The sequence below is a fragment of the Cricetulus griseus genome, chromosome 6 (assembly GCF_003668045.3).
Source record: "Cricetulus griseus strain 17A/GY chromosome 6, alternate assembly CriGri-PICRH-1.0, whole genome shotgun sequence".
Classification (NCBI taxonomy): domain Eukaryota; kingdom Metazoa; phylum Chordata; class Mammalia; order Rodentia; family Cricetidae; genus Cricetulus; species Cricetulus griseus.
This window is the reverse complement of record NC_048599.1, coordinates 79,142,369-79,163,190: the sequence shown is the minus strand read 5'-3', so window position 1 is coordinate 79,163,190 and position 20,822 is coordinate 79,142,369.

Genomic DNA, 20,822 nt, shown 5'->3' with positions numbered 1-20,822 from the left:
GAGCCAACGGGCAGCCCACCCAGCTGCCCAATGAAATTGATGCGGCTTGCCCTCTTGAAAGACCTGAATGGGATTTTACCATCGAAGCAGGTAGGACCCATCTGCGTCTCTATCGCCAGTTGCTTGTAGCGGGTCTCCGGGGGGCAGGACGCCGACCCACTAATTTGGCCCAGGTGAAGCAGATAATACAGGGTGTGGAGGAATCACCTGCCACTTTTCTAGAGAGATTAAAAGAAGTGTACAGGATGTATACTCCCTATAATCCGGAAGATCCAGGTCAGGCCACCAACGTTTCTATGTCCTTTATTTGGCAATCAGCCCCGGACATAAGAAACAAGCTTCAAAGGCTAGAAAATTTACAGGGATATACACTCCAAGATTTGTTGAAGGAAGCAGAACGTATTTTTAATAAGAGGGAAACACAGACAGAAAGAGAAGAACGCTGGAGGAAGGAAACCCAGGAGAGAGAGGAAAGACTAAGACAGGAAGCAGAGGAAAAAGAGGTTGCGAGAGACCGTAAGCGGAATAAAGAAATGAGCAGTCTATTGGCCACAATAATGACAGGCCAGAGACAGAATAGACAGAGGGATGACAGAAGGGGGCCCCACCTGGACAGGGACCAATGTGCTTACTGCAAAGAAAAAGGACATTGGGCAAGAGAATGCCCTAAGAACCCCCGGGCCAAGCTTCCACGGCCAAGGGCTTCTGACCTCCTGAACCTAGAAGATTAGAGGAGTCAGGGCCAGGAGCCCCCCCCTGAGCCCAGGATAACACTGCAAGTCGGGGGGCATCCGGTCACCTTCCTAGTCGATACAGGGGCACAACATTCCGTTCTGAATCGGTCACCCGGACCCCTGAGTCACCGGACTGCATGGGTACAGGGAGCTACAGGCGGAAAGCAGTACCATTGGACTACAAATCGGCAGCTCCAGCTCGCGACCGGTAAGGTTATGCATTCTTTCCTCCATGTGCCAGATTGCCCCTACCCCTTACTAGGACGGGACCTATTGACCAAATTAAAAGCTCAAATACACTTTGAGAGGTCAGAAGTCAAAGTCACAGGGCCAGAGGGAATTCCCCTTACCATCTTGACAATGTCCATAGAAGATGAATATAGACTCCATGAAAAAAGGACTAACTCGAACAATCAGGAAACCCTTGACCACTGGCTTGCGGAATTTCCCCAAGCCTGGGCTGAAACAGGAGGAATGGGCCTTGCCATTAACCAGGCCCCAATTATAGTAACCTTAAAAGCTGCCATCCTTCCTGCATCCGTCAGACAGTATCCAATGCCTAAAGAAGCCCTCGAAGGAATTCGGCCACATATTAAAAGGTTACTTGAACAAGGGATTCTGGTGCCCTGTAAATCTCCTTGGAATACACCCTTGTTAGGAATACACCGTTAGGAAGCCGGGAACTAATGACTACAGGCCAGTGCAGGATCTGAGAGAAGTCAATAAAAGGATAGAGGACATACACCCTACTGTCCCCAACCCTTACAATTTGCTGAGTGGATTGCCACCTAACTATACCTGGTACACAGTCTTAGATCTTAAAGATGCTTTCTTCTGCCTTCGCCTGCATCCCACCAGCCAGCCTATATTTGCCTTTGAATGGCATGACGCGGCCCTTGGAATCTCTGGGCAGCTGACTTGGACTAGGCTACCTCAAGGGTTTAAGAACAGCCCTACCCTTTTTGATGAAGCTTTACATCAGGACCTGGCAGAATTCCGGGTTCGGTACCCCGCTCTAATCCTCTTACAATATGTAGATGACATTCTCCTGGCAGCCAAAACCAAAGGGGAATGCAAGGAAGGCACTTAAGCCCTCCTCCAGACTCTTGGGAGCCTAGGGTACCGGGCATCCGCCAAGAAGGCCCAGATATGTCAGAAACAGGTGACCTATTTAGGATACAAGATAAAGGATGGACATCGATGGCTAACGGAAGCCCGTATGCAAGCCATATTAGACATTCCCACCCCACAAAATCCCCGCCAACTGAGAGAGTTCTTGGGAATGGCAGGCTTCTGCCACCTATGGATTCCCGGGTTTGCCGAAATGGCGGCTCCCCTCTACCCCCTCACTCGGCCAGGGGTTGCTTTTAAATGGGAAGAGCCCCAAAAGAAAGCCTTCACCGACATCAAAAAGGCTCTCCTTGAATCACCAGCCCTGGGTCTACCGGACTTAGCTAAGCCATTTGAACTCTTTATAGATGAGAAAGAGGGCTATGCTAAGGGAGTCCTCACCCAAAAACTGGGGCCTTGGAGAAGGCCCACTGCATACCTCTCCAAGAAATTGGATCCTGTGGCATCGGGATGGCCACCCTGCCTTCGAATGATTGCCGCTATAGCCCTGCTGGTAAAAGATTCTCACAAGCTAACCTTGGGGCAGCCTTTGACCATACATGCCCCTCATGCAGTTGAGGCAGTCATCAGACAGCCTCCAGATAGATGGCTTACTAATGCCCGAATGACTCATTACCAGACTATGCTGTTGGACAAAGACCGGGTCCATTTCGGGCCTTTGGTGACTCTGAACCCAGCCACCCTGCTCCCCCTCCCTGGGGAGCCCGAGGCTCATGATTGCTTACAGGTACTGGCCGAGGCCCATGGGGCGAGACCTGACCTGACTGACCAGCCTCTACCCAGCCCGGACCACATCTGGTTCATGGATGGAAGCAGCTTTTTGCATCAAGGAGAACGAAGGGTGGGCGCGGCAGTCACCACAGAGAATCAGGTCATCTGGGCCCAGGCACTCCCCCCTGGAACTTCCGCGCAGAGGGCAGAACTCATAGCACTCATGCAGGCTCTAAAATTGGCAGAAGGTAAGAGGCTCACTGTGTATACAGACAGTCGTTATGCCTTCGCCACTGCCCATATACATGGAGAAATTTACAGACGGAGGGGGCTGCTTACCTCTGAAGGGAAAGACATTAAAAATAAGGAGGAAATCCTCGCTCTCTTAAGGGCTCTTCATCTGCCCGCCACCTTAAGTATCATACATTGCCCCGGACACCAAAAAGGGGATTCTTTTGAAGCAAGGGGCAATTGAAGGGCAAACTTGGCTGCCCGAGAGGCGGCCCTGACCACAGACACCACTAACCTCCTGGCTCTAGAGCCCACCAACGACCATCCCTCCCCCTCATGGGACTATGAACAAAGAGACATCCAAACCCTAGAGAAATTGGGAGCCACCAAGGAACCAAACGGGGATTGGACTTATGAAGGAAAGACTGTCATCCCCTACCGGGTAACCAAGTACCTAGTGACATTTTTACATAAGATGACACATCTGAACTCCAAGAAGATGCAGGAGCTCCTCGAACGAGAAGAGGAATTCAATTTCCTTTTGGGGAAGAATGATATTCTAAAACAGGTAACTGAGCAATGTGATGCGTGTGCCCGAGTCAACGCATCCAGACTGAAGCTTCCTCCCGGGAACCGGGACAGAGGCTACCGGCCCGGAACACATTGGGTGATAGATTTCACTGAGATTAAACCAGGTAAATATGGATACAAGTATCTATTAGTTTTTGTAGACACCTTTTCAGGATGGGTTAAAGCCTTCCCTACTAAACATGAAACAGCCAAGATCGTTACTAAGAAATTGCTTGAAGAAATCTTTCCCCATTATGGGATGCCTCAGGTACTGGGAACAGACAATGGGCCCGCCTTCGTCTCTCAGGTAAGTCAGTCAGTGGCCACCTTGTTGGGGATTGATTGGAAATTACATTGTGCTTATAGACCCCAAAGTTCAGGACAGGTAGAAAGGATGAATAGAACAATCAAGGAGACTTTAACAAAATTGTTGCTTGCAACTGGCACTAGAGACTGGGTTCTCCTACTCCCCCTAGCACTCTACCACGCTCGTAATACCCCTGGACCACAAGGGCTCACACCCTTTGAGATCCTGCATGGAGTACCTACCCCTATCATTAACTTTCTTGATCAAGATGTCTCAGATTTTGCTAACTCCCCTTCTCTCCAAGCTCATTTACAGGCCCTCCAACTAGTACAACGGGAGGTCTGGAAACCCCTTGCTCAAGCTTATAAAGACCAGAGGGACCATCCTGCCATTCCCCATTCCTACCAGATCGGGGACACAGTCTGGGTCCAGTGTCACCAGACCAAGAACCTCAAACCCCGATGGAAGGGACCCTACATTGTTTTGCTTACCACCCCCACCACACTCAAAGTAGATGGCATTGCAGCTTGGATACATGCTTCTCATGTAAAACCAGCCCGACCCACCGATTCAGCCACTGCATCAGAATGGACCGTACACCGCACTCAAAATCCTTTAAAGATAAGACTCTCTCGTACACCCTCCTATTGATTGTTTGCCTGTTTACTCCCCATGTAGCAACCAGCCCCCATACCATTCATGCGTTAACTTGGCAGGTTCTTTCCCAGACAGGGGAGGTCATTTATGAGACCACCAAAAACCATGCCCTCGGTGTATGGTGGCCTACATTGACACCCGATTTCTGTGACTTGGTCGCTGGTCTAGATACCTGGGACATTTCACATTGTTACCCTAAGGCTTGCAGCAATGGCAACAGTTTGCCACGAATGCGCAGGTCACTCCAAAGTTCGAGAGAAACCACTCCTGGATGCAGCAGTCAATGGGCCAAAGACCAACTGTCGGGCAAGGACTTTTATGTCTGCCCTAGAGACGGACGGGCCTGGAAGCAGACTCAGACTTGTGGGGGTCATGGACAATTTTTCTGTGCCGCTTGGGGATGTGAAACAACAGGGGATGCTTACTGGAAGCCTTCATCCTCATGGGACAAGATTCAGGTAACCAGAGGATGGCAAAAGGGCTCCACCGGTACCACCTCTATGCCTCTCCTCATTTCCTTTACGGATAAGGGTAAGAAAGCAACAGAATGGCAGAAGGGATATGTTTGGGGCCTTCGCTGGTACCTGTCGGGACCAGACCGGGGGGCCATCTTCAAAATTCTACTCAAAATAGAAACTATCACCAAAACCATGGGCCCAAACCCAGTTCTGACAGACCAGAAACCTCCCACCAAGCCTCATGGGCTTCGGCCCCATAGGCCTCTACCCCATCTCCCACCCTCGCCAACGCCCTCATCCAAAACTACTACTCTAGTTCACATCCCCACCTCCCCATATCCAGGGACAGGGGACAGATTATTTGAACTAGTACAAGGGGCTTACTTGGCCCTCAATTTCTCAGACCCCAGCAAGACTCAGGAATGCTGGCTATGCCTAGTTTCCCAGCCCCCATATTATGAAGGCATAGCAGTATTGGGTAAATACTCTAACCAAACCTCAGCGCCTACCAATTGTGGAACTGCTATGCAGCACAAGCTCACATTGTCTGAGGTCTCAGGAAAGGGGCTATGCATAGGCAGGGATCCTCCCTCATATCAAGAGTTATGTAACCAAACAGAGCCATTATCTCAGGACAGCTGATACCTTGTTGCCCCCTATGGAACTTATTGGGCTTGCAGTACTGGTTTGACCCCCTGCGTCTCTACTACCATTCTCAATGCTACTATTGACTTTTGTATATTGACAGAACTTTGGCCCAGAGTCACGTATCACCAACCTGAATATATTTATAGGGTACTAGAAAAGTCAACCCGATATCAGAGGGAGCCAATATCCTTAACCGTGGCCCTATTATTAGGGGGAATAACTATGGGAGGTATAGCAGCTGGCATAGGGACCGGTACGGTTGCCTTACAGGAAACTAGTCATTTCAAACTTCTACAGCAAGCCATGCATACTGATATCCAGGCCCTAGAAGAGTCAGTAAGCGCACTTGAGAAATCCTTGACATCACTCTCTGAGGTAGTCCTGCAGAACAGACGAGGGTTAGATTTGTTATTTCTACAGGAAGGAGGACTATGCGCTGCCCTCAAGGAAGAATGCTGTTTTTATGCAGATCATACAGGAATAGTTAGGGACAGCATGGCCAAACTTAGGGAAAGGCTAAAACAGAGGCAACAGCTATTTGAGTCTCAACAAGGATGGTTCGAAGGATGGTTCGCTAAGTCCCCCTGGTTGACTACCCTTATATCCACGCTCATGGGACCTCTGGTTATTCTATTTTTGATCCTCATATTTGGTCCCTGCATTCTGAGCAAAATGACCCAATTCATCAGAGAACGACTATCTGTTGTACAGGCCTTAGTCTTAACTCAACAATACCACCAGCTAAAGCAAATAGATCCAGAGTATCCAGAGACCTCTGAATGAAAGATTCCATTCAGTTACAAGAGAAATGGGGGAATGAAAGACCCCTGCCCCTTAGCCCTTTCTTTCTCAAGTTTGTCTCCTCCTCCTCCTGTCGGCGGCTTCCCCGATCCCCACCCCCGGCGGCCTCCACTTCCCCCGCCACCCGCCACCACCCGGCCGAGAACGAGCACCAGGTGAGCCGGCCTGGAGCCCTGCCCCTGAGCCCCCGCCCGATGAGAAACACTCCGTCCCAAGGTCTCTGCCCCCAAGGTCAGCCATCTGGACGCGGAGGGGGGGGAATTGAGTCTGTTGTACCAGACACCAGACCTTGAGAATATGCTGATCTGGAATGGCTCTGTGTCTCATTTGAACCATCCAATAGAAATGATTCTGTATTTCGCCTCATTTGAAAGACTCTGTGTTTCACCTCATTTGAATAACTCTGTACTTCGCCTCATTTGAATAACCCTGTATAGCGCCTCATTTACATTGACCAATGGGAATAGCTCTGTACAATGCCTCATTAGAATTATCCAATAGAATCCCTGCTTCTAGCTTGCGCCTTTTTCCCTATATAAGGACCCCTTTCCCTTGGCTCGGCGCGCTTGGCCTCACAGAAGCTAAGTCGCCCGGGTACCCGTATCTCCAATAAAGCCTCTTGCGGTTTTGCATCCAAGTTCGTGGTCTCGCTGATTCCTGGGTGCGGGTCTCCTTCTACGAAAGTACCTCTTCGGGGGTCTTTCAAGGACCTTCTGGCTTTCAGAGTTTCCATGGAGAAGTTAGGTGTAATTCTGATAGGTTTGCCTTTATGTGTTACTTGGCCTTTTTCCTTTCCTGCTCTTAATATGCTTTCTTTATTCTGTATGTTTAGGGTTTTGATTATTGAGTGTTGAAGTGACTTTATTTTTGTGGTCTACTCTATTCGGTTTTCTTTAGGCTTCTTCTACTTTCATGGGCATGTCTTTCTTTAGGTCGGGAAAGTTTTCCTCTATGATTTTGTTGAATAGGTTTTCTGCACCTTTGAGTTGGGTTTCTTTACCTTCTTCTATACCTATTATTCCTAGGTTTGGCCCTTTTATGGTGTTCCATATTTCCTGGATATTTTGTGTTAAGGATTTGTTGGATTTAAGATTTTCTTTGGTTGATGAATCTATTTCTCCCAGTGTATCTTCAATGCCTGAAATTCTCTCTTCCATCTCTTGTATTCTATTGGTAATGCTTGCATTTGTATTTCCTGATTGTTTACCCATCTTTTTTAATTGCAGAATTCCCTCAGACTGTGTTATTTTTTTTTAATTGTCTCTATCTTGGCTTTTGAACCTCGCATTGTTTGAATTCTTGCAATTTTTGGTTTATCTTTTCTTCCATTTCTTTTTTCTTTCTTTCTTTCTTTTTTCTTTTTTTTTTTTTTGGTTTTTTGAGACAGCGTTTCTCTGTGTAGCTTTGGAGCCTATCCTAGCACTCACTCTGGAGAACAGGCTGGCCTCGGAACTCACAGAGATCCAACTGCCTATGCCTCCTGAGTGCTGGGATTAAAGGCATGTACCACCAATGCCTGGCTCTTCCATTTCTTTAAAGGATTTTTCTCATTTCCTCTCTTAGGGTCTCTATCATCTTCATGAATTTGTTTTTAAGATCATTTTCTTCTGTTTCATCTGTGTTGGGATGTTCAGATCTTGTTTGCACAGAGTCCCTAGACTCTGGTGGTGTCTTATTGGCTTTTATTTTGTTGAATGTGTTCTTTTATTATTGTCTACCCATCCCTTCTTCCAGTGGGTGCAATTGGTCTGTCTTCCTCTCTTATGCCCTGAGTGTGTGTGTGTGTGTTGGGTAGTGCAGCAATCTCAGCAGACTCTTTGTTGCTTGGTCCACAGGGGTGGATGAGGATTCTACCTGCCTTGCAAATCCCAGGCCAGGATTTCTCAAAGTGAGCAGGTAGAAATCCAGCTCAAGGTAGAAGTCAAATGTCACCTCTGCCCTGAGAGGGGAAGGGAGTATCCTAAGGATCTCAGCAGACTGGAGTTTGCTTGTTCAGCTGGGGGAAGTCGCTCTGCCTGCACACCCCAAGCCAGGAGTTCCCAGAGTGATCAGGCAGAAGTCCTATTTACTTGTTGTTATATAAAATCAGATTATATAATTCTCTTTTTTTCCATTTTTCCCCAAAACAAAGGAAATACATAGAATGATATTGCTTGCTTTTTATCTAGAGAGAAGTACATGTTAGTGGTAAACAAAACAGACCTGTCAAAAAATACTTAAAATTAAAGTAAGTCTCTTAATCAAATTCTATAAGATTTTTAAGTGAATGGTTTGAAAATTTTCACAAAATAAAACTGCATGTGATATGTAGAATATTTTCTTTAATTATTATTCATTTATGCATAATATTGTGAATGAATGTCATAAAAGTACTTTCAATGATTTTGCAATTCCTTAGACACATATGAGTTTGGAGATGAAATAGATTTTATATATTTCAAAGACTTAATACATACACTTAATAGTATACAATAATGGATTATCAATAGTATATTGCAATTTATTTTAAAAGCATACATGTTGATTCTGTTATAGATAATGCAGATTAACAGGATGGTATTGAAAAGTCCTTGTCTATGCATATGTAAAAAAGGAATACCTTTTATAATTTTAGTTTTTTTTTCCTTTGAAGACAGAGCTGTGTTTGCTAGACTAGCCTTAAACATATTACAAAGTCCAGGCTGACCTGTGATTCACAAAAATACTTCTCCCTCAGATTCCTGATTTCCAGGGTGAATCACCAAGCCACGCTTAGAACTTAATTTCTATTAGTGGGATGGGGGAAAGTGAGTCCTAATAAGTGAAAGGTGCTACAAACCACAAGATCCCACAGTAATTAAATAGCTTTCATTTCTTTAGATGATCCACCAGAGCTAGGGACTCTGTGTCGCAGATTTAAACCAATCATATTTAGTGTTATAAATTTGGGAATAAATGTGGCTCTTTCTTGCAGTAGATCCTTCTAGCAGGTATTCCTTTCTGTAAGAAACAGGATTTCCATCTCACAGATCAACAATATCTCATAATTTACTGGGCTCAATTTCTTCCATATATTTGGAGGTTACTGATTCCACTATTTACCTATGTGTGAAACCTATTTTTTACTACAAGGTCTCAGTTTATGATTACATTCCTTAGATATGTGTATAACCTGTTTTTCAATACAAGGTCTTAGTTACCAATTAAATCCCTTAGTTATATGTGAGACCCATCTCACTCTATCAGGTCCTTGCTCCCAACTCCTGTGTAATTGCAGATATTTGCTTTCCTTCTATTATCCTTATTTACAGGCATTTGGTCAGTGTTTAGGGCCCAGGCAAAAGCATTCCATATAAGACATACCCTGATATCCAAATGTGTAGAATTGCTACATGCCCAGAGCTGTTGATTCATAGCTGTGGATATGGATAGAAAAAAATAAGCATGTTCTGGTTTTATCTTTCTGTGGATAGAGAAGTGATAATCTAAACTAACACCCACTAGAAGTTTTTCAAATTTCTTGCATTTACCTTCATCCCAGTTTATTAACCCAAATCTTAGCTCAGAGATTTATTACTGTGTTTCTTCTCTAAGAAGATAAGGACAGACTATTTCCTCATCTTCAGAAAAAAAGTGAACTTTCCTGGAGACCCACACCACCACAGAGCACAGGAAGGCCCCAGGTTCTGCTTATTTTGCAAAATAAATTTAGCTCTTCTTCATGAGTTACAGCCCTAAATAATTAATACTAAAAGCTTCTCTTAGCAGGAAAGGGTTACAATACACCAAAAACTGCTGGCTTCCATTTCTCTTTTGTTTACATAGGTTCCTGGTTACACCACACTGTCTATGCATGCTGGGAGAAAAATGGGAACTGAGTAAAAAAGAAAACAGAACAATGGAAAAAAGAAAACCACTTCTTTGCTTTACTCATGATTTTTACTGAATATAAACTTTTAGCATTTTATCTAACCACTTTAAAATGCAGCATACCATATTAGTCTCCCTTTCTAGAATTTCCTGAAGAACTCATCTCTTAACTAATCTTCTCCCTTAAGGATTTCATGGGATGTTCACTAGCCACTTATACTTTTGAGCTGACAACCAGGACTTCCTCTACCTGAAGATTCTTATATGTCTTTTATATTGCAAAATAATTCCAGTCCTGGACCCTGTTAGGGCTGTGAAATTGCTTGTTGTATGGATATATAAACTGAAAACATTTGTAGCAGTGTGCAGAATAATAAAGGGACATGGATATAATGATTGTGTTTTAAGTACATTCTTTATCCCTCAGATTTTAGTTCATTCCCTTATTGTGGCTCCTTTTTGTTTTTTTGTTTTTTTGAACCATGAGTGAAAGCTTTAGGAGCTGTTCTTCTAAATATTTGATAAAGAGGTAAAAATTAAATAGTAGATATAGTCACTTAATGCTAGGAAACAAATTTGCTTAGATAATTTTTAAGGAGAATCTAGAAATATTCTAATCCGATGAGTACAGAAAACCTAACATCTGATCAATGTTAAGGAATATGCTATAAGTGAGCTGGAGGGAAACTATTCCAAGAATAGAGTACTGAGAACTAAATGGACTAGTGTATAGATCAGGCTGAATGTGTTTGAGTTCCAATAAGGGGCAGGATAATGGCTTAACATAGGGCTATTCCTTCAAAAACTTACAGGCTTTCAACAATGAGTCAATGTTCATTCTACATTGGATATGATGGCCTTGGTGATTGTCAGTAGTATCCATATTATGTTTTGTAAAGCCCACTGGTGACTTCAATATCAGTTTGTAAGCTAGGAAGGAAAGATGTTCAGGATCTGATTACAAGATTAAGTCAGTAGTCCTTAATTGAGTACTAGGTATTTAGTGGAAATAAATAAATAAATAAATAAATAAATAAATAAATAAATGGTAACTAGCAAGATTTCCAGTGACACAATTTGAGTAATGTTCATTCAACCCCTCTTCTTTACTTAAAATAAAATGCCCATTATGGAGAAAGGATTTTACTATTGTTTTTGTATGTAAATCTGAAGATTCTTACTTGACATAAAAAAAAGACACTTGAGCCATCTCTTAGATCAGAAAAATATTCTTGAAAAAAACATGAATTTGGAGGTAAATACAATTAATATTATGTAAATCCACAGGCATAGAGAAGATTGCTAACTGTGATTCCCACTTCCATAAACCATTTCCCATTCCCTTTTTACATTCATAGACAGCTAATGCACCCATCATTCACAGATGTTCATCTTAATTCAACTAAATGTGTAATTATTAATTATTACTGAAGTTAACAAAATTGGTAGGAGATACCTAGAATGTAAGTTTAGTTAAAAGGCATTTGCTGAGTATCTGAGCTGTAGGAAATATTGCATGCTTACTGTTGTACTTATGAAGATCTTGTTTTTCTGAAATAATTTAATTTTCTTTCCCAAGAAAGAGTTTAATAAGCATTTGGATTAAATTGGTGGATTAAAATATTCAGTGTAATCAAGCAGGCAATAGAAAGTGTAATTCTAACTCTTTGGAGTAAAAGTGAGCAGTGAGCAACATTCTGGAAGACAGGAAAGCATATATGGAGTAGATAATAGATCCTTGGTGCTCAATAAACAAGTTGAGTAAGGTTGGAAGACATTATTCTGAAGTCAAGCTTTGTATCACATTGATGGTGATGCTTTTTTCTCTTATATTATTCCAGATAGATAACTGAAATAATAGGAGGTGAAAGAATAATCTTAATTCATGTTCCTAGGTTATAATTCATTGTATGAGTATTGTATGAGCATTTATAGAAAATTGGCTCAATGATTACTAAAATATCATATACCTCACTTTAAATATTTACATAGTTCTAACATTTTAATTGGGATTCAAGAGTGTTTAAGAAATGGAGCTTGGTGTTTGTATGTTGTGCATCCAGCAAGTAATCTGCAATGCAAACCACAGACTGATGTGGAAACCAGCACCATTTTTTATTCTCTTCATGGGACATTGTGGAAGTGAATACAACATAAATATTTTCTGCACTTATGATTGATTACAAAATTATTTGAGATGAATAATTTTAAGAGACAAGAAATCTGGGGTAGACAACACTGTGGATGAATAAATACTATTGTTATAGGCAATAGTTTACAAAACGGTAATTATATCATGAATATATCATGTATATTATTTTTTTGTATTACTGCCCATATATTATTCCATATGATCAAGAATATATAAGTAATTCCATTAAGTTTTTTTATTTTTAAAACATGTATTTATTCTGTTTGTTTATTCATTTGTTCATGTAGTGTGTCTGAGTGTGTATGTTCGTGTGTATGTGTGTGTGTGTGTGTGTGTGTGTGTGTAGAGGTCAGATGACAACTTTCTGGAATTGTTTTTCTCCTTTTCCCATGAAGATCTTAGAGAAATGAACACAGGTCATCACGCTTAAGGGAAAGTATATATTGCGCAGCCATTGTGCCAAGAATCTATGTCAGGTGGCTCACAAACAACTGTACTCCCAGCTGTGATGGATCTGACATTCTCTTCTGCTCTGTGTATTTACTCCCTTCACAAACACTTGTGCATTTACTCCCCAAGAAACACATAACCAAATATATAATGAAACTTTTAAAGATTTATTGTTGAACTAACAAATTCCTTATTTGACTAGATACCTACGAGATCCTAAAATTCCTCATAACCAAACACATGTATAATAAATAAACTGATGGTACTGGGTAGTATATTTTCAAATTAAATATTAATGTTGAGTCTAGAGTATATGTTACTCTATTTAGTACTAATGGCAACTTTCTGCAATAGATAATAACTTTTAACTTGGAAAGTTTAAATTTTGATAGAAAAAATATTTGACTAAGGCAGAAACATAATGGATTTCTGAAATTAATATTAATAAATTAGGTGACTGAATGTTGATTCGATTTCTGTAGATTTCTACTCTCAGCTATACAGACTTGATTGAACTCTACAATAATTACATATCACAGGAATTGGTGGAATACATTTGTTCCTGGCTATAATTCTAGACTTCAAATAACTGACCATTGGTTACATTCTAAGTTCAGTCAATTACATGAGCACAAGAATTTTCCATTTCTATGCAAACTTTACTGTCATCTTCATTTATGTGCATTCCACTGTACTTATTCAACTCCTACATTAATGAGTAGAATATCATTTAATACATTGCTTAATTTGCTTTTCTCCTTATAAATATTTATGACTGCTTATTTTTTCCATATTATGTTGAAATATTAGAAGATATTCAAATCTACTATCCAAGTAAGAATATAATGTAATTATCAAAATAACTTCTAAGTTATTATAAATATCATAAAACACTAAATTGTAGTAAGTCAGTATATATTGTCCCATTGGACATTTATAGATTTTATATATATAATTTTATTGAAGTATATTCTTTTCTCATAAAATATATCCCAAACCCAGTTTCTCTTCATTCTCCTCCTCCCAGATTTCCCCACCTATCCTCCTCCACATCCACTCCTGGCTTTTTCCTCTTTAGTAAAGAACAGGCCTTCAAGAGAGAGCTACCATGCAAAACAAGCAACACAATAGGAAGAAAGGAGTCCCAAGGCCAGGCACAGGAGTCTAACAAACACCCACTCCAACTCTCAGGAATCCCAGAAAAACAAGCAAGCTAACAGCCATAACATATATGTAGAGCACCTGTTGCTGACCATGCAGGCCCCGTGCATACTACCCCAAATGAATTGATTCCTAACAATATTCTGATATATTCATAGATTAGTCCTTGTTTGTTTTTATATATTAGTAAATTAAGAAAGATGTTGCTTGGAGAGATGGCTCAGTGGGTTACTTACCTGATCTGCAAGTATAAACAACTTTGTAGATTCTTGAAATCAACTCACCACTACATCATAGCAATCATAACTTACATTGAAACCCATATTGCAACATCTTATTTGTGCTTACCAAAGCAATAAGATTTTATCGTCAAGAAAGAATGATTAGCATTTAATTGTCAAACAAAATCTTTAGGTAGAGAACAGAACTAAATCATTATTTTTGGTGAAGAAAGCATTTTAGATAGTTTTATATACAAAAACTCAAGAACATGTCAATCTTTCTGTGTTCATATTTGTGTCAAGTACTATAATTTTAACAATTATAATATACAAAATTATTTATAATTGGAATTAATTTAAATCAACTCAAGGCTGAATACACTCAAATTTTCAAAACACAGAATTGAGCATAAATTTATACTCATTTGGCAGTTAGTGTAAATATTACTGTTCTTTCCAAAGTACTGCTGATATATACATTATAAGATTTAGTTTAATATTGGCATGAAAAGACTTGCTCATATGAAATATTGGTACAATAACAATTTTCACCATAGGATTCCCTAAAATTTAGTGATTAACAGTTTCGTGTGAGATCTCTCTGGAGATACTAAGTCTTATAACAAATGACACTAACAAAAATACACCACGTAGAAATATCAGCATAATGAGATACGTACCCTATGCCAAATTAAGCAAGAATGGCTTTTCCTCTGCTTGATTTGGGCACTCTTCATCCAACCATTCCATTTCCTTCAAAGCAAGGATATTTTCAAACATCAAAGCACGACCAGAACTATTTATCCTTCTATTTTTTTCCTTTTGGTTTCAAACAGGTATTTTGTATTCAAATTTGACCTTAATTATGAAGCAGCATGCAACATAAAGTTTTGTTTATCTTGGCCCAGAGTTTATTATGTATTTGATTTGTGCAAATCAATATCTAAATAACTTCTAGCTATACACTCTATTTGGTAATTTCACTTAATTTTAGTTTATTATACTGTATAATTTTACTCTTCCACATTTTGTAGGGGGATATAGGGGTTGTGTTACTCTCTCTCTCTCGCTCTCTCTCTCTCTGTGTGTTTGTGTGTGTGTGTGTGTGTGTGTGTGTGTGTGTGTGTGTGTGTGTGTGTGTTACAGAACTTGTGTGTATTTCAGTACTAAAGATTGAGCCTGGACACCTGGTGAATAAGAAATACATGTTCTCTACCTCTTGAGCTCTAAATTTGTCCTTCCTGTTATTTTACATTGTTAAAAGGAAAATAAAACTTAGCAGTTCACTAATTTTTCTGATAACCTGTATTTGAGTGAGACATTAATATAGAGACGATATTGTTGAGATTATGATTTTTAGATTAGAGTGTTTTTAACCTGATTGTGTGACACTCTTTAGTCCATGAAATGACAAATCTTTATTTGTGAGGCTGAAGTTAATTGGTTTCATTAGCAAGAACATTAATATTACATTTCCATCCTGAAATTCTAGATCTGATATCTTGGGTAAGTAAACTCAATATACATTTAGTATCTTTTGTGTGTTATAGAATATGTATAAAATAAGTCTGTTAACAACTTATCAGAGATATTCTATGCAAAATACTAGGATAGTGGCAAGCACAAGTAAGGTGTTGTAATATGCATTTCTAGGTAAGTTATGCTTGATAAGATGTAGTGGGAAGTTGTTTTCAGGAAGCTGTACTATTTTTTAATTTTTTCTATTTCTTTAATTTAAATTAGAAACAAGCTTTTTTACCTGTCAATCCTACTTCCCTCTCCCTCCACTGCTTCCCTGCCCCGACTAACCCTCTATCCCATCCCCTTTCTGCTCTCCAGGGTGGGTGAGGCCTTCCCTGGGTAATCTTCAAATTTTGTCATATCCTTTGGAGCAGGGCCTAGACCTTCCCCTGTGTATCTAGGTTGAGAGAGTAACCCTCTATGTTGAATGGGCTCCCAAAGTCCATTTGTATACTAGGGATAAATATTGATCTACTACCAGAGGCCCCGTAGATTGCTGAAGCCTCCTCACTGAAACCCATGTTCACAGAGTCTGGATCAGTCACATGCTGGTTTCCTTGTGGTCCATGACCTTCTCCTTGTTCAGGGCAGCTGTTTCTGTGGGTTTTACCAGCCTGGTCTTCATCTCTTTGCTCATCACTTCTCCCTCTATACAACTGGACTCCAGAAGATCATTTAAGTGTTTATCTGTGGTGTCTGCTTTCTGCTTCCATCAGCTATGGGAAGTAGGCTCTAGGATGGCATATAAGGTAGTCATTAATATCATTATAGGGGAAGGATATTTAAGGTAGCCTATCCACTATTGCTTAGATTGTTAGTTATGGTCATCCTTGTAGGTCTCTGGACATTTCCTTATACATACTCTTATCCTCATCCAGTAGATTCTTTGGTTTGAAGTCTAGTTTTTCTATATATATGAATATAGCCACACTGGCTTTCTTTTTAGGGGCATTTGATTGGAAAAAAATTATAACCCTTTCCTCTGAGGTAATGTTTATCTATTGTGTTGAGTTGTGTCTCTTTTATGCAGCAGAAGGATGAATCTTGTTCTTTTTAACTGATGAATTAACTTTATTGACATTGCAAGATATGTGCTATCAAACATTTCCCTCAAACACAAAAGAATATATTTATTTTTCAGTACCTCATGGAACCATTTGAAAGTTGACCATACACCAGTCACATCACATGTCTCAACAGATACAAGAAAATTGAAATAATGCCCTGTTTCCTCTCATACCATCATGGATTAAAGTTGGATTTCAACAACAAAAACAAGAAAAAGCATTCAAAGTCATTTAAACTGAACAATTCTGAGCTGAATTACCTCTGGGTTAAGGAAGGCATAAAGAAAGAAATTAAAAATTTCCTTGAATTCAATGAAAATGAATGCACAGCACCAACAAATTTATTTTAAACCATGACAAGATTACTACGAAGAAACTTCATAAAACCAATCACCTGCCTAAAGAAATTAAAGAATTCTCATACCAGTGACTTAACAGCATACCTGAAAGCTCTGGAACAAAAAAACAAACACATACAAGAGGAGTAGATGATAGGAAATAATCAAACTCAGGGCTGACATCATTGAAATAGAAACAAAAAGAACAATGCAAAGAATCAATGAAGCAAGGAGTTGTTTCTTTGAGAAGACCAACAAGATGGAAATATCTCCCATGTTCATGTATCAGTAGGATTAACATATATAAACTTACCACATTACAAAAAGCAATCCATAGATTTAAGGCAGCCACCATTAAGATTCCCAGACAATTTTTTACAGACTTGAACAAACACTTCTTAGCTTTATACGTAAAAACAAAAATGCCAGGTTAGTTAAAACAATCCTGTACAATAAAAGAAATTCTGGAAGTACTGCCATGCTTGATTTAAAGTACTACTACAGAGCAATAGAAATAAAAATAAAACTCATGATATTGGCATAAAAACTGATAGGATGATCAATGAAATTGAGAGCTTGTTTGGAGGTTCTAGCAGGGGAATGCAGCAACTAGTATACCCTTGGCTGAAGATGGGTCCTTTTCTATTCTGGGAAGGTTGCCCTGTTCAACCTCACATCAGCTTCAGGAGGAAAGCACACAGAGTGGTGAGGGAGGAAGGGGACACCTGACTAGCCAGCCAGATCAACTGAAACAGTTCTGGCGGTCAGTGGGTTGACAGATGTTGTAGCCAGATTGCCCTCACATCTGATCAAAGAAATTGAAAGAAAGATTCAGAAGTAAATCCATAGAACTATGGACACTTAATTTTTGACAAATAAACCAAAATTATACAATGGAAAGAAGAAAGCTTCTTCAACAAATAGTGCTGCTCCAACTGGACATTGGCATGTAGGAGAATGCAAATAGATTCATATTTATTATTCTCTACAAAATGCAAGTCCAAAGGGATCAAAGATCGCAACATAAAACAAGATACACCGAACCTGATATGAGATAAAGCTGGGAATAGCCTTGAAAACAATGGAATAGCAGACAGCTACCTGAACAAAGCACTAATCTTATGGCCACTAAGTTCAACAATTAATAAATGGGACCTAACAAAAAGCTTCTGTAAGACAAAGAACACTATAAAAAGATGAAATGGCAACCCACAGAATGACAAAAGATCTTCACCAAACCCACATCCGACAGAGGGATAACACGCAAAATATATAAAGAGCTCAAGAAACTAGTCATCAGCAAACCAAATCATCCAATTAAAAAAAATGGACACAGATCTAAACAGAGAATGCTCAACAGAGGAATCCAAAATGTCTAATCCTTAGTCACATGGAAAATATAAATCAAAGCAACACTGAGCATCTATCTTAATACCTATCAGAATGGCTAAGATAAAAAACACAAGTGACAGCTCATGCTGGAGAGGATGTGGAGCTGGGAAACACTACTCCTATGCTATTGGGAGTGGAAATTCCTGCAGCCACTTTGGAAATCAATATGATGGTGTTTCAGAAAATTGGCAATCCATCTACCTCACATACTACTCTTGGGCATATAGCCAAAGGACATTGTATTATACCACCAGGATACTTGCTCAAATATGTTGATAGCAGCTATTTTAGTAAAACCTGAAACAGGAAACAAAGAAGATGTCCCTCAACCAAAGAATGGATAAAGAAAATGAAACACATTTACACAATGGAGTATGACTCAGCTGTTCAAAACAATGACATCATGAAATTTGCTTTTAAATGCATGGAACTAAGAAAGATAATCCTGCATGATGTAATGGAAAACAATAAATGCAAGGATGGTATGTACTTATTTCTAAGTGTATATTAGCCATAAAATAAAGGAGAAACATGCTATGACCCACAAATCAAGTCAAGTTAAGTAACAAGGCGGGCTCAAAATGAGCATGCATGAATCTCACTGTGAAGGTCAAAGAGAATGGACATTCTCAATTGATAGGTAGAGAGGATGTTAAGGGGTTATGAGGGTGGGAACAACATGGAAAAGGTTGAGAGGATGGAGAGAGAGAGTACTGAGAGAGACAGCTGCAATATGGGGGTATCTCTGAGGAAAGCTTGAAACCTAGAGAAATGGAAACTACTAGTAATCTATGAGGGTGACCCTAGCTAAGACCACTAGGAAGAGGTATATACAGCCTGAATAGTGTATATGAAGCCTGAACTGGCCATCTCTGTAACCAGGATAGACTTCCAATGGAGGGACTAGGACACCAATGCAGCCACAAACACTTTCCCCTAACAATTTTTCCAGTTTACAAGATCCAAAGGAAAGGATGGAGATGAATTTATGGGTGACCAATTAATGAGTGGCCCACATGCAGACCAATACCCTGAAAGGGAAATCATCCCTGAAGACCAGGGTGCAGAGATGGAGTACCCTAGAGACCTAGGATAGTACCAAGCAGGACTCGAAAAAAAATGTCAATGAAATGATTCCTAATGCTATTCTTCTTAACCCATAGATTTATTCCTATACCCACTGAGATCAGAGAGGCTCCATCCATAAATTATGGAAACAGATGCAGATGTAGAGACCCATAGCCAAACATTAGGCAGAGCTGGAGGATTCCTGCAGAAGTGAAGAAGAAGGATTGGAGGAACCAGTGGAGTCAAGGGTACCCCAAGAAAACCCATAAAATGAAATCACCTGGGCTCAAAAATAGTTTCTCAGAGACTGAATTTATAACCAGGGAACTACATGAGATTCACCTAGGCCTTTCTGCATATATGTTACAAGTTTGTAATTTGTTCTTCTTGTGCAACTCCTAATAGTGGGAACAGGGCTGTCTTTGACTGTGTTCCTTGCTCTTGGAACATAATCCTCATACTGGATTGCCTCATCTAGGCTTAATAGAAGAAGAAGTACCTAGTCTTGCAGGTACCAGCTTTGTATACTATAGCTGGCATATATCCATGGGAGGCTTGCCAATATCTTAAGAGAAACAGAGGTTGAGGAGTAGATAATGGGGTCATGGGGCAGGTGAGGATGGTACAGAGGAAATTGAAGGAGTAGAAGAAGGAAAACTTTTTATTAGGATATAAAAACAAAAAGGTAAATAAACTAAAGAAAAATACAGCCATATTAAAAAGATTCACATTTCACTCAATACTGTTAAAAAGGAGGATCATATTGTGTTTAACAATTTCCACTCATTAACAGTCTCTGGAATTATGTAACTCTAAGAATTTACTGTTGCCAGGGATCTGGCTTGACTTGTACCTTCCTGGCTTCTTCCTGCACTCTGTCTTATCTTTGTTTCCATTCATTGTCAGTCTCTTACATCTGTCTATTCCCTTATCTTTCTTCACTTATGCCACCATTCATTCCACTCTCCTCTCTCCTTTCTCCATTCCCTTATTTTTCCTCTCTGAGTTCACTTTTATGCAAAAAATCTCATTTTTTGTTGATTTTATTGACCCTATCCTCTGTACTTTCCAAGGAATGTGTCCTTTAGTTGCTCCTATTTGTTTCTTAGGACAACAAATGGGCCTGATGTGGCTGATAGAAACAGCTGCTGTGATCAAAAGAAAACTTTACAAAGAAAGGGACTGCATAAACTTTATAGCAATTACTTTCTCAGCTCCGGCTAAGCCAAACTGTGTTTTGTGATGCTGATTTTCTGTAGTAGAAACTGCCATCATCTAACAATACTTTCCATTCTTAGCACATTTAGAAATTATGTAAATTGAAAGAGAAGACAAGAATACCCTAATGTGCTTGG